The sequence below is a fragment of the Girardinichthys multiradiatus genome, chromosome 21, assembly GCF_021462225.1.
Source record: "Girardinichthys multiradiatus isolate DD_20200921_A chromosome 21, DD_fGirMul_XY1, whole genome shotgun sequence".
NCBI classification, from domain to species: Eukaryota; Metazoa; Chordata; class Actinopteri; order Cyprinodontiformes; family Goodeidae; genus Girardinichthys; species Girardinichthys multiradiatus.
The window spans coordinates 440,969-453,233 of record NC_061813.1 but is presented as its reverse complement, the minus strand read 5'-3'; positions in this window follow the sequence as shown (position 1 = coordinate 453,233).

The window sequence follows — 12,265 nt, the reverse complement described above, 5'->3', positions numbered from 1 at the left end:
GAGGCAGGTGCGAAAGCCAAAAAAATCCTTTGCCAAATTTATTTATAAAATAAAATAAAAACAGGCTATATTTATGCTTTTACAGCCTCGCTTTTCTTGGCATTATACTTCAAAGTGTTAAAATGAAATAAATCAATGTTCTGCTATGCATCATAATCAATACAAACTCACAGAATCAAGTAAGAAAACAGTACACATTATTTTACTGTTTTCTGACAGAGTTTAAACATTATGCTAATAATTTACCATTACCAACATCCATATAACTCATGTAGCTCATCTTAAGACCTGCCTTTCATTTTAAATCACAAACCTACTTTAGGTAGTTAATGTTAAAATTGGGTCTAATATGATGCTAATAAAATCAAATAGACAGCTAAGTAACATTTTCCTATTTATTCATAATTTTTTGTTTGCTGCTTTATATCATAGAGCATTATATTTGGCCTTTGAAATATATTAACCTGTAAAGTTAACTACCTAGGAAAATGATTCCTCAACTGTTGAAGTAGAAATGCTTTCATGAAAAGAGCTCCCTGAGTAAAAGTGACTTTTACCCACATACAACAGAGTTTGGACCAGCATGCTATAATTGTAAAATACTGTATGTTTGTTTCTATTTTTAACACTTTATTGTGAGAGCTACTAGACATTCAGAAAATGTTTGTGGCCATGCTTTTTTTTCTTCTTAAGACTATAATATCAAAAGTATTAAGTAAAATTAGTGAAATGGTCTTATTTGTCAGCTTGTATATGTCCCTCTCTTTTTCTCTTTATCAAACCTGACAAAAATTAATCAACAGCTGGACAAGGCTTTGAAATCACAGAAATGTGTAGGCAATGCGTTATGGAGCCATGCATCGATGATGATTGGAAGCAAATGCAAACGTTTTTCAGCAGTTGTCGCGCCACAGTGTCCATGTGTAAGCGGTGTCAAACAAAGGCACACAATAACCGCAACAGCTTTGTGTGGACATGTCCAGCGGACGTCTGCCTTGATTCTGTGCGTACGTCCGAGGACAGTACCTGCGACTATGTTTTGCCCTTAAGTGTAGGAGGAGGGGGGAGAGGCAATGCGGAATCATACAAGCACAAGCATGTGCTTGTATGATTGAGAATTGATTTGAGGGAGCCATGCATTTGTTTAAGAGGGTATTGCCTCTCTTACCCCTGCATAAAGTTGGCCTCGGGTCTGATAGTCCTTCTGCTTGAAGCCTGTGATCTTCTTCCCTGACCAAAGCTCTGACAGCGTTTTGCTGGAGCTTGCTCTCCAGCTTCTTCTTGTACACATTCTTGCTGTTTCTTATCTTGATTTTAGGTTGCTTCTGCATACTCCTCAGTAATTCCCTGTTTCCCACCAAATGCTTTTTTGTGTTCTTTATCAGTTCCTTCAGGTAATTGCGGATCCAGGGTTCATTATTGGGGATGCATCTCACCATTCTGGTAGGAATAGTGTTATCCATACAGAAGTTTACATAGTCAGTTACACACTCATGTCATTGCTGTCCTCTCCATGTGGCTGACACAGTGCATCCCAGTCTATAGCCTCAAAGCAACCTCACAGGGCTTCTTCAACTTCCTGTGACCATCTTTTCACAATTCTCTTTATTACAGGTTTCCTATAAACAAGGGTCTTATATTTCAAGCAAAGAAAAACAAAATTTTGATATGACTTGCTTAGAGGAGGTCTTGCTTTAGAGATGTATGATTCATTGACATTTGCATAAAACAAATCAGACATTTTGTTTTCTCTGGTAGAGCGGCCAACTAACTGCTGAAACATTGGAAGTGTAGCAGAGAGCGAAGCATGGGTAAAATCACCAGATATTGCCACAAACGCATTGAGGTGATGTCTGGAGCTTAGCAACAACTGAGATGATGACATCAAATGCAGTGTCGGCAACAGCTGATTAAGCAGCTGCCAAAAAACACTAGTGAACTCTTTGGGTAAATAATATGGACAAAAACTTACTGCTAACAGTTCAATGTCAGGGCTGCAGGGACGACACTTCACACTAACATGCCCAGGATGACACCTTATGTTGTTCACAAGTTTCCCTAATCCACCTCCTTTGCATTTGCCGCTCCCCTTTCAATCTCTGTCTGTTCGTATTGTCAGAAAGCTCGGCAGAGAGACGCTGGAGTCGGGGATATGATACTAGCTATGAATCAGTGAAATACATAATACTGCATTCCTGACACTCTGGCTGGATCCTTGTAGGGGCTTTGACATCCTCAATCCATTTTGTTTCCCAACGAACTCATATTACCCATCATAATCGATGGAAGAGATGGTTTGAACTTCCTCCTTCTTTCTCTTCTCTTTGTTCCTCCTCTGCATCCGCGACGCTTCCTTTTTGACTCGTTGGGGACATGTCATAAGTTGGTTCCACAAAAGAGGAGCCTGGTAAGTAAAAGATCTGTCTCCCATTTTACTTTTATAAACTCTGCCAGTAAACTTGCAGTCTGAGAGCAAAGTGCTCTTTTAATAACATATTGAACAATCAGATCTCAGATATATGATGGAGCTCAATTTTTAAGGTTTGTAGTTTTTCTGGCACCAACATATTATACTGAGATATAAAATAATCTCTTTAAGCTCAGGAACATCCTTTTAGAACCACAGCGATAAAGTATAGACATGTTCACTGTGGGGACTGCCTTGTGCGGGGTCTGCATCCAAATATTATGGTTTGCATGTACATTTTTATTTTGTGATCACAGCATTTACACCATTCTGTTTAAATTTAAGAAAACTGTTTTATTTATTCAATTGTATCAATCTATTTGGCTCTTTTAAAAAAAGTATGGGTTATACTTAAATACAACATCCACATATTTGTTATTTTTTTTTATTATCCATCCATTATTGCTATTATACATTTTCACAAAACAATGTTACACATAATGCATTAGTGGATCCATTAATATGCAACAAACTGTACTCAGTGGCATTTCTTGTGAAGTTTACTGCATAATTTTGACACTAAAGGTTCCTTAATTCTGCCCATGTCTAGAAATATTATAATTGCTTTTAAATACATGCGATTTAGTTAAGACGGAAACCACCTTTTGTAGAAAACTTACTATCAGGGCTTTTCCATCAACAAGGTTTCAGTTTTATCGTTTATGTGAAGAAGTGTAGTACATGGAGAGAATTTAACCACAAAAATAATATTATTCACCCCAGTATCACTGCAAACAGATTCCCCGTTTACAACCCGTGGTTTTGTGAACCTATGTAATCCTATTTAGTTGATCTCTCCTCCACACCAGCAGCACTGGAAAATGTTAAACCCAACTTTTAGACTGTTTTTGGATTCGGGGGGAAATAATCAACTGTGAGTGTAGCTTTAAGACATGCATTGACCTACTTAAACTCTACCAGAGGAGATGACAAAATAAACAGTGGGATGATAAAAAGCAGTAAGGTTCTGTTATTTTGATGCTAATCCAAAATTTTGAAGTGCTGTGTTTTTCTGTGTTAAAAGTGACCAACCAAATGTTATGGAATGTCATGCATTAGTGACCAGGTGCAAAACATATACTGGTAAAACTGGAAGGAAGGTTTTGAGTTGAACATAAGATGACAGAAAGGAGCTTGCACATGGGCTTGAAGTAGTGCACATAATAAAAAAAAAAAAAACACAAATTATCTATTTAATAGTTTCACTAAATTTAGAAAGGACTTCATTTCAGGGTGCTGTGGTGGCGATAGGGTAAAGTGGACGATCCATGTACAGAAGCTAGAGTCGTAAACATATTGTGCAGTATCAGTGCTAAAATTGACTATTGAGCACCCCGCGGTGGCTACTTCATTCTTGCAGGAGGCTATATCCATTCTGAAGCCAGCTACTGATCTGATTAATGATAGGCCGGCACCAGTAACTGAGCTGGCAAATGAGAAGGAGAGTACTCACTTGCGGTAGCTCTGGAGAGCTTGGCAATAGCATTGGAGAGGCTGGCAATACCACTGGAGAAGCTAACGGTCTTAGCATTGGAGGAGCTACTGGAGTTAGCATTGGAGAGGATAGTGACTAGCATGCTTCTTCTGGTGTTTATTGGCGTTTGGCAAAAAACTTGAGGTGTGCATTACCGCCACCAACTGACATCCTTCCAATGAGCCATCCAAAACTTTTGATATCTTTTTTTCATTTTTCCTAGCCTGGCTTTAAGATGTCACGTGTTGGATGATACGGGTTATTGCCTTGTAGATTTAACCAGTAATTTATTGCTACTTGTCAGTCAGTCATTTTCTACTGCTTATTCCATAGTGGGTTGCAGAGAAGCTGGTGCCTATCTCTAGCAGTCTATGGGCAAGAGGCAGGGTACACCTTGGACAGGTCGCCAGTCCATCACAGGGCAACACACAAACAACCATGCACACACTCATTCATACACCTAAGAGCAATTCAGAGTGACCAATTAACCTAACAGGAATGTCTTTGGACTGTGGGAGGAAGCCAGAGTACCCGGTGAGAACCCACGCATGCACAGGGAGAACATGCACCGGCTGGGAATTGAACCCAGGACCTTCTTGCTGCAAGGCAACAGTACTACCAACTGCGCCATCGTGCAGCATTTTTTCCATTTCTACCTCCAGTGCTGTTGTTCAAGTTATTCTGAAAGCTCCTGTGCAAAAACCTTAATGCATTATGTTGATTTATGCATTAATTTCTAATTAATTAAATTATTTAATATAATTTAATTCAATTCAATTCAGTTTTATTTATATAGTGCCAATTCACAACACATGTCGTCTCAAGGCACTTCACAACAGTCAGGTACATACATTCCAATTAATCCTAACAATTGAACAGTGCAGTCAGATTCAGTTATTTATTCAAATTGGATAAAAAGTTTTTCTATCTAAGGAAACCCAGCAGATTGCATCCAGTCAGTGACTTGCAGCATTCACTCCTCCTGGATGAGCATGTAGAGACAGTGGACAGTCACTAGCGTTGACTTTGCAGCAATCCCTCATACTGAACATGCATGTAGCGACAGTGGAGAGGAAAAACTCCCTTTTAACAGAAAGAAACCTCCAGCAGAACCAGAACCAGGCTCAGTGTGAGCGGCCATCTGCCACAACCGACTGGGGGTTTGAGAGAACAGAGCAGAGACACAAAGAGAACACAGAAGCACTGATCCAGAAGTACTTTCTATGGGAAGGAAAAGTAAATGTTAATGGATGTAGCTCCTTTAGTCGTTTCACCTAGAAAGAAAGAACAGATAAACTCTGAGACAGTTTTCAAGGTTAGAGTCTGAAAGAGAGCACATATAATTAGTTACAGTAGAAGTTCAGTCAGTAGCCATGTCTAGGAGAGAGAAAGGGTTAAACACTAAAAGACAGGGCTATGTGGATCATCGGTAGAGGGTGAGCATTAAGTTGTTGCCAGCAGAAGCTCGGGCGATTCCCCCTCCAGAAAGGTGTCACAGGTAGACACAGAGCCAGGCCAGGTGTAGCTTCTAGGAAGAGAAAAGAGAGAACAAAGTTAAAAGCTGCAATAACAGCAAACAATGCAAAATTGGAGAGTAGTGTGAGAATGTAGCAACGAGGGTGAAAGTGGTCGTTATGTCCTCCAGCAGTCTAAGCCTATAGCAGCATAACTACACAGATAGTTTCAGTTCAGATTATCTAGTTAAACGGCGCTTATTTACAACAATGTCGTCTCAAGGCACCTCACAAAGGGTCCCACTGATGGTCATTGTTATACTAAAAACCACAATGATTGGGATACCTCTCTCTGTCAGACTGATTATAATCATTGGAAAAGAGAAGGAGGTCACACAGGTAGCAGAAATGGAGGGTGTGTTTGCACCTCAACCATAACTGAGCCGGTTTAGGCTAAACCTGACTCCCCCTTACTCCAACCAACAGGGAGGGAAGAAGAGGTAAAAAATAAGGAAGATAGCTTAGGATAAACTAAGCCACTCTAACTATAAGCTTTATCAAAAAGGAAAGTTTTAAGCCTAGCCTTAAAAGTAGACAGGGTGTCTGCCTCACGGACTAAAACTGGGAGCTGGTTCCACAGGAGAGGAGCCTGATAACTAAAGGATCTGCCTCCCATTCTACTTCTATAGACTCTAGGAACCACCAGTAAACCTACAGTCTGAGAACGAAGTGCTCTGTTAGGAACATATGGACCAATCAGATCTCTGATGTATGATGGAGCTAGATCATTAAGGGCTTTATATGTGAGGAGGAGAATTTTAAATTCTATTCTGGATTTAACAGGGAGCCAATGAAGGGAAGCTAAAATAGGAGAAATATGATCTCTCTTTTTAATTTTCATCAGAACTCTTGCTGCAGCATTTTGGATCAGCTGAAGGCTTTTAACTGCATTTGTGGACACGTGGACATCCTGATAGTAAAGAATTACAATAGTCCAGCCTTGAAGTAACAAATGCATGGACTAGTTTTTCAGCGTCACTCCTAGATAGGATATTTCTAATTTTGGCAATGTTCCGGAGATGAAAGAAGGAAATCCTAGAAACCTGTTTATTATGGGATTTAAATAACATGTCCTGGTCAAAAATAACACCAAGGTTTTTTACTTTATTATCAGAGGTCAATTTAATGCCATCCAGGTTAAGTGATTGACTAAGCAGTTTCTTTTTTAAAGACTCCGGTCCAAAGATGACAACTTCTGTCTTGTCTGAATTTAGAAGCAAAACATTTAACGTCATCCAAGTTTTTATATCTTCAAGACATGCTTGTAGTCTATCTAACTGGTTGGGCTCATCAGGATTTATGGATAAGTAAAGCTGAGTATCATCAGCGTAACAGTGAAAATTTATCCCATGCTGCCTAATAATTTGACCTATTGGAAGCATATATATAGTAAAGAGAATTGGCCCAAGTACTGAGCCCTGTGGTACTCCACAATTAACCCTGGAGTTTAAAGATGATTTATCATTTACATGAACAAACTGGAATCTGTCAGATAGATAAGATTTAAACCAGCCTAGCGCTGTTCCCCTGATCCCTACAGCATATTCCAGCCTTTCTAAGAGAATATTATGGTCGACTGGATCAAATGCAGCACTGAGATCTAACAGAACCAGAACAGAACAAGTCCATTATCTGAGGCCATAAGAATATCATTAGTGACTTTCAGCAGAGCTGTTTCAGTGCTATGATGAGCTCTGAAGCCTGACTGAAACTCTTCAAACAGGTCATTGCTGTATAAATGTTCACACATTTGATTAGCAACAATTTTCTCAAGAATTTTAGATAAGAACGGAAGATTGGATATAGGTCTGTAATTTTTCAAGTCATCTCAATCAAGCGAAGGTTTCTTAAGTAAAGGTTTAATTACAGCTAACTTAAAAGCCTGTGGTTCTGATCCATTTCCTAAAGATAGATTAATTATATCTAAAATAGGGCTGGTAATCAGAGGGAACACTTCCTTAAATAATTTGGTTGGGATTGGATCTAACATACAAGTTGAAGGTTTAGATTAAGCTAATATTTCTGATAACTCAGGAAGCTCCACAGGATCAGAACAGTCCAAACACCAATCAGGTTCTGCAGTTATTTCCAATGTTGTCTCACTTGCTGAGGATGAAGTAATCATCTTCGGGAGTATGTCAAAGATTTTCTTTTTAATAGAATCAGTTTTATTTAAGAAGAATCTCATAAAGTCATGGCTGCTAAGAGCTAAGGGAATGGATGGCTCAATAGAGCTATGACTCTGTGTAAGTTTAGCAACTGTACTAAAGAGAAACCTAGGATTATTCTTGTTCTCTTCTATTAATGATGAGAAATAAGCTGTTCTGGCTTGGTGAAGTGTCTTTTTATACAACAGTAGGCTATTTTTCCAGATTAAGTTGGAATCCTCTAGGTGTGTAGAGCGCCATTTTCTCTCCAATTTTCTAACATTGTGCTTTAAAGTACGCAGCTCTGAATTAAACCAAGGAGCTAGCCTCCTATTAATGATTACCTTCTTTTTCAAGGGGGCTGCATTGTCTAATGCATCACGCAATGATGAAGAAACACTATGAACAAAAGAATCAATTTGTGAAGGGGAAGAAACAGAATTATTGCCCTCCACTGTGCTTTTCAGTGATAATGAGGAAATTAAAAGTGGAACAGATTCTTTAAAGGTTGTTACAGCATCGCCTGATAATGATCTACTATAATGAAATTTTCTTTCAGGTGTGGAGTACTCGGTTAAATTAAACTCAAAGGTTAATAAGAAATGGTCAGACAGGACAGGGTTATGAGAAAATATTGTTATGTCTTTACACTCAATGCCATATGTCAGCACAAGGTCCAGAGAATGAAGACAAAGGTGGGTAGGTTTGTTAATGTTTTGATCAAAGCCAAGTGAGTCTAAGATAGCATTAAAGGCTTTATTTAGGCTATCACTTTCAGCATCAACATGAATGTTAAAATCCCCCACTATAATAACTTTATCTGTATTTAACACTAAATCAGATAAAAGGTCTGAAAACTGATCTACAAATTGAGAGTAAGGGCCTGGTGGACGGTACAAAACAACAAACAGAAGAGGTTTTAGTGCTTTGCAATTTGGATGAGGAAAACTAAGGATTAAATATTCAAAAGAGTTCTAGCTATTGATTGGTCTGGGGCTAATCAATAAATCAGACTGAAAGATAGTTGCTACTCCTCCTCCTCGCCCAATAATTCGAGGAATGTGAAAATTTACTAACTAGCAAAGTCTTTGAAGAGAGAGATCTTATGTTCAGTAAGCCACATTTAATTGTTTTATTTTTCTTTTCAGTCTGAGTTGTGTTTATTTTTATGAGATTTTCCTGATTTCCTCCTTTTAGATTATTTTTTAATCTATTCAATTTTAGCTGTGGGCGAGACACTGTCTTAATAGGGTAATGGGTGGGTAGCAGTACAGAAGCTGCAGAGAGGAGTGTTAAACTACGACCCTGCTTCCTGGTCTGAACCCTGGGTTGTCAGAGTTTTGGAGAACTAATAAATTCGGCCAGATTCCTTGAAAGAAGAGCAGCTCCATCCAAAGTGGGATGGATGCCGTCTCTCCGGATCAGACCAGGTTTTCCCCAAAATGTTCACTAGTTATCAGTTGTTGGAGTTGTCCTCCTAAACTCCTGCGTGTTAGTTTATTTGGTCAAAGCATCTTAATTCTGCACGGGAAAAACTAAACTTAAATGTCTAAGAAAACAAAACATGGACAAGAGGTTGAAGCTGATTCACCCGGCCGGGGAAGAGATGTTGCATCTGCGTAGTCAGGAACACATCTGTTTTTCTCTCCCCTGCACCGTTCTTTTATTGAACACACACATACTACAGGAAATATACATTTTACATTTGTTGTGCAGCCCTTCTCAGTTTTCTCATACATTCTTTTGCTGAAGGTCAGTTTCTCACACATCTTCAGGAATCTTCAGGGAGAGGAGTTACCATGCCTCCCCAATCCACTGTCGTCTTCTCACGATACAGACAGAAAACACCTGCAAGCTTTAACCTTGAATAATAAACACTCATTGTGTGACCACACTAGGAGCTACTGTTTAAAGATTTTTCTAACTCTCAAAAGCATAACTAAAAACTCCTAATAATAATCAATCTATAAGCAGCAAATCCCAAATATATCTTAGCTTTAGCTACTAATGATAAGGCATTTATATTTCCACACAATGTAACCCACATTGTTTTCTGGACAAGACCTAGACAGCCAACGGTTGAATGACAGCATGCGGCTAAACATGTCATCACTGGTCAGATCAGGGAGGGGACCAGAGAAAATTACGGAGTCCGACATTGTTTTGGCAAACTTACACACCGAAGCAACACTAACTTTGGTGACCTCCGATTGACGTAACCGGGTGTCATTACCACCAGCGTGAAAACAATCTTACTGTATTTACGCTTATCCTTAGCCAGCAGTTTCAGGTATGATTTGATGTCGCCCGTTCTGGCCCCTGGCAGACATTTGACTATGGTCGCTAGTGTCTCTAGTGCCACGTTTCTGACTATGGAGCTGCCAATTACCAGAGTTGGCTTCTCAGCGGGTGTGTTGCTGAGCGGGGAAAATCTGTTAGAAACGCAGACGGGTGGTGGTGACCTGTGGGCTGGGATCTGGGACTATGCTTTCTACGTACCGTCACCCAGCCGGCCTGAAGCCCCGGCTGCGCGGGCTCTGCTGGAGGACTGCTACGGGGAGCTACTCTCGGTGGCTCCGCGCTGGCTAAGGGGCCTCGGCTATCTGCTGGTTTTCAACAGCGCGGAGCCAGGCCTCCAATTCCGACACCCTCGCCTCCAAGGCTACAAAAATGCTATATTTATTACACGTCCCATTATCACTAAAGGAGGCAGAGGAGTAACTGAACATCTGACAGAGAGAGCAGGAGAGAGGAGAAGACTCAGAGAGAGAAACAGTAGAATGGGTAGCCATGGTGGAGCTAAAGCTAAGCTAGCAACCCCTTACCACTACTAGAAAAACTGTGTAAACACGGAGAGTCCCCAAACGTTAAAAGTATCAACAGAAAGTAAGTGTTTTAACATGCTTATGTATTAGAACAAGTAAGAAATATCACAGTAGAGAGAAATCAGATCAAACGAGAGAGCTTCACACACCAAACAATTCTTCAACAGCGAAAACAGGAAGTGACGTTACCCAGAGCAACAGAGCATTCACTCCTCCTGGATGAGCATGTAGAGACAGTGGACAGTCACTGGCGTTGACTTTGCAGCAATCCCTCATACTGAGCATGCATGTAGAATTTTATTATACATTATTTAATATAGATATGAATCCATCACAAATAACATTCCATACCAGTTAGTGGCGGTAATGCACACCTCAAGTTTTTTTGCCAACTGCCAATAAACACCAGAAGAAGAAGCATGCTAGTCACTAGCCTCTCTAATGTTAACGCCAGTAGCTTTTCCAATGCTAACACCTGTAGCTTCTCCAATGCTATTGCCAGCCTCTCCATTGGTATTGCCAGCCTACCCAATGGCATTGCCAGCCTACCCAATGGGCCTCTCCAATGGCATTGCCAGCCTCTCCAATGGCATTGCCAGGCTCTCCAGAGCTACCTCAAGTGAGTACTCTCCTTCTCATTTGCCAGCGCCAGCCGCTCAGTTACCGGTGCCGCCATATCATTAATCACATCAGTAGCTGGCTTCAAAATGGATATAGCCTCCTGCAACAAGGAAGTAGCCACCGCTGGGTGCGCAATAGTCTTAATTTTCCAGTTCTCTTTACTATATATATGCTTCCAATAGGTAAAATTATCAGGCTGCATAGGATCAATTTTCACTGTTACGCTGATGATACTCAGCTTTACTTATCCATAAAACCTGATGAGCCCAACCAGTTAGATAGACTACAAGCATGTCTTGAAGACATAAAAACATAAAAAGACATAAAAACTTTAAATTTTCTATTTCTAAATTCAGACAAGACAGAAGTTGTAGTTTTTGGACCGGAGTCAATAACTTAACCTGGATGGCATTAAATTGACCTCTGATAATAAAGTAAAAAACCTTGGTGTTAACTTTGACCAGGACATGTCATTTAAATCCCATAATAAACAGGTTTCTAGGATTTCCTTCTTTCATCTCCGGAACATTGCCAAAATTAGAAATATCCTGTCCAGGAGTGACGCTGAAAAACTAGTCCATGCATTTGTTACTTCAAGGCTGGACTATTGTAATTCTTTACTATCAGGATGTCCACAAATGCAGTTAAAAGCCTTCAGCTGATCCAAAATGCTGCAGCAAGAGTTCTGATGAAAATTAAAAAGAGTGTTCATATTTCTCCTATTTTAGCTTCCCTTCATTGGCTCCCTGTTAAATCCAGAATAGAATTTAAAATTCTCCTCCTCACATATAAAGCCCTTAATGATCTAGCTCCATCATACATCAGTGATCTGATTGTTCTATATATTCCTAACAGAGCACTTCGTTCTCAGACTGGTGATTCCTAGTGTCTCTAGAAGTAGAATGGGAGGAAGATCTTTTAGTTATCAGGCTCCTCTCCTGTGGAACCAGCTCCCAGTTTTACTCCATGAGGCAGACACCCTGTCTACTTTTAAGGCTAGGCTTAAAACCTTCCTTTTTGATAAAGCTTATAGTTAGAGTGGCTTAGGTTATCCTGAGCTATCTGTGTAGTTATGCTGCTATAGGCTTAGGCTGCTGGATGACATAATGACCACTTTCAATCTCTTCGCTACATTCTCATACTACTCTCCAATTTTGTGTTATTTGCTGTTATTTAAGCTTTTAACTTTATTTTCTCTCTCTTTTCTCTTCCTACCT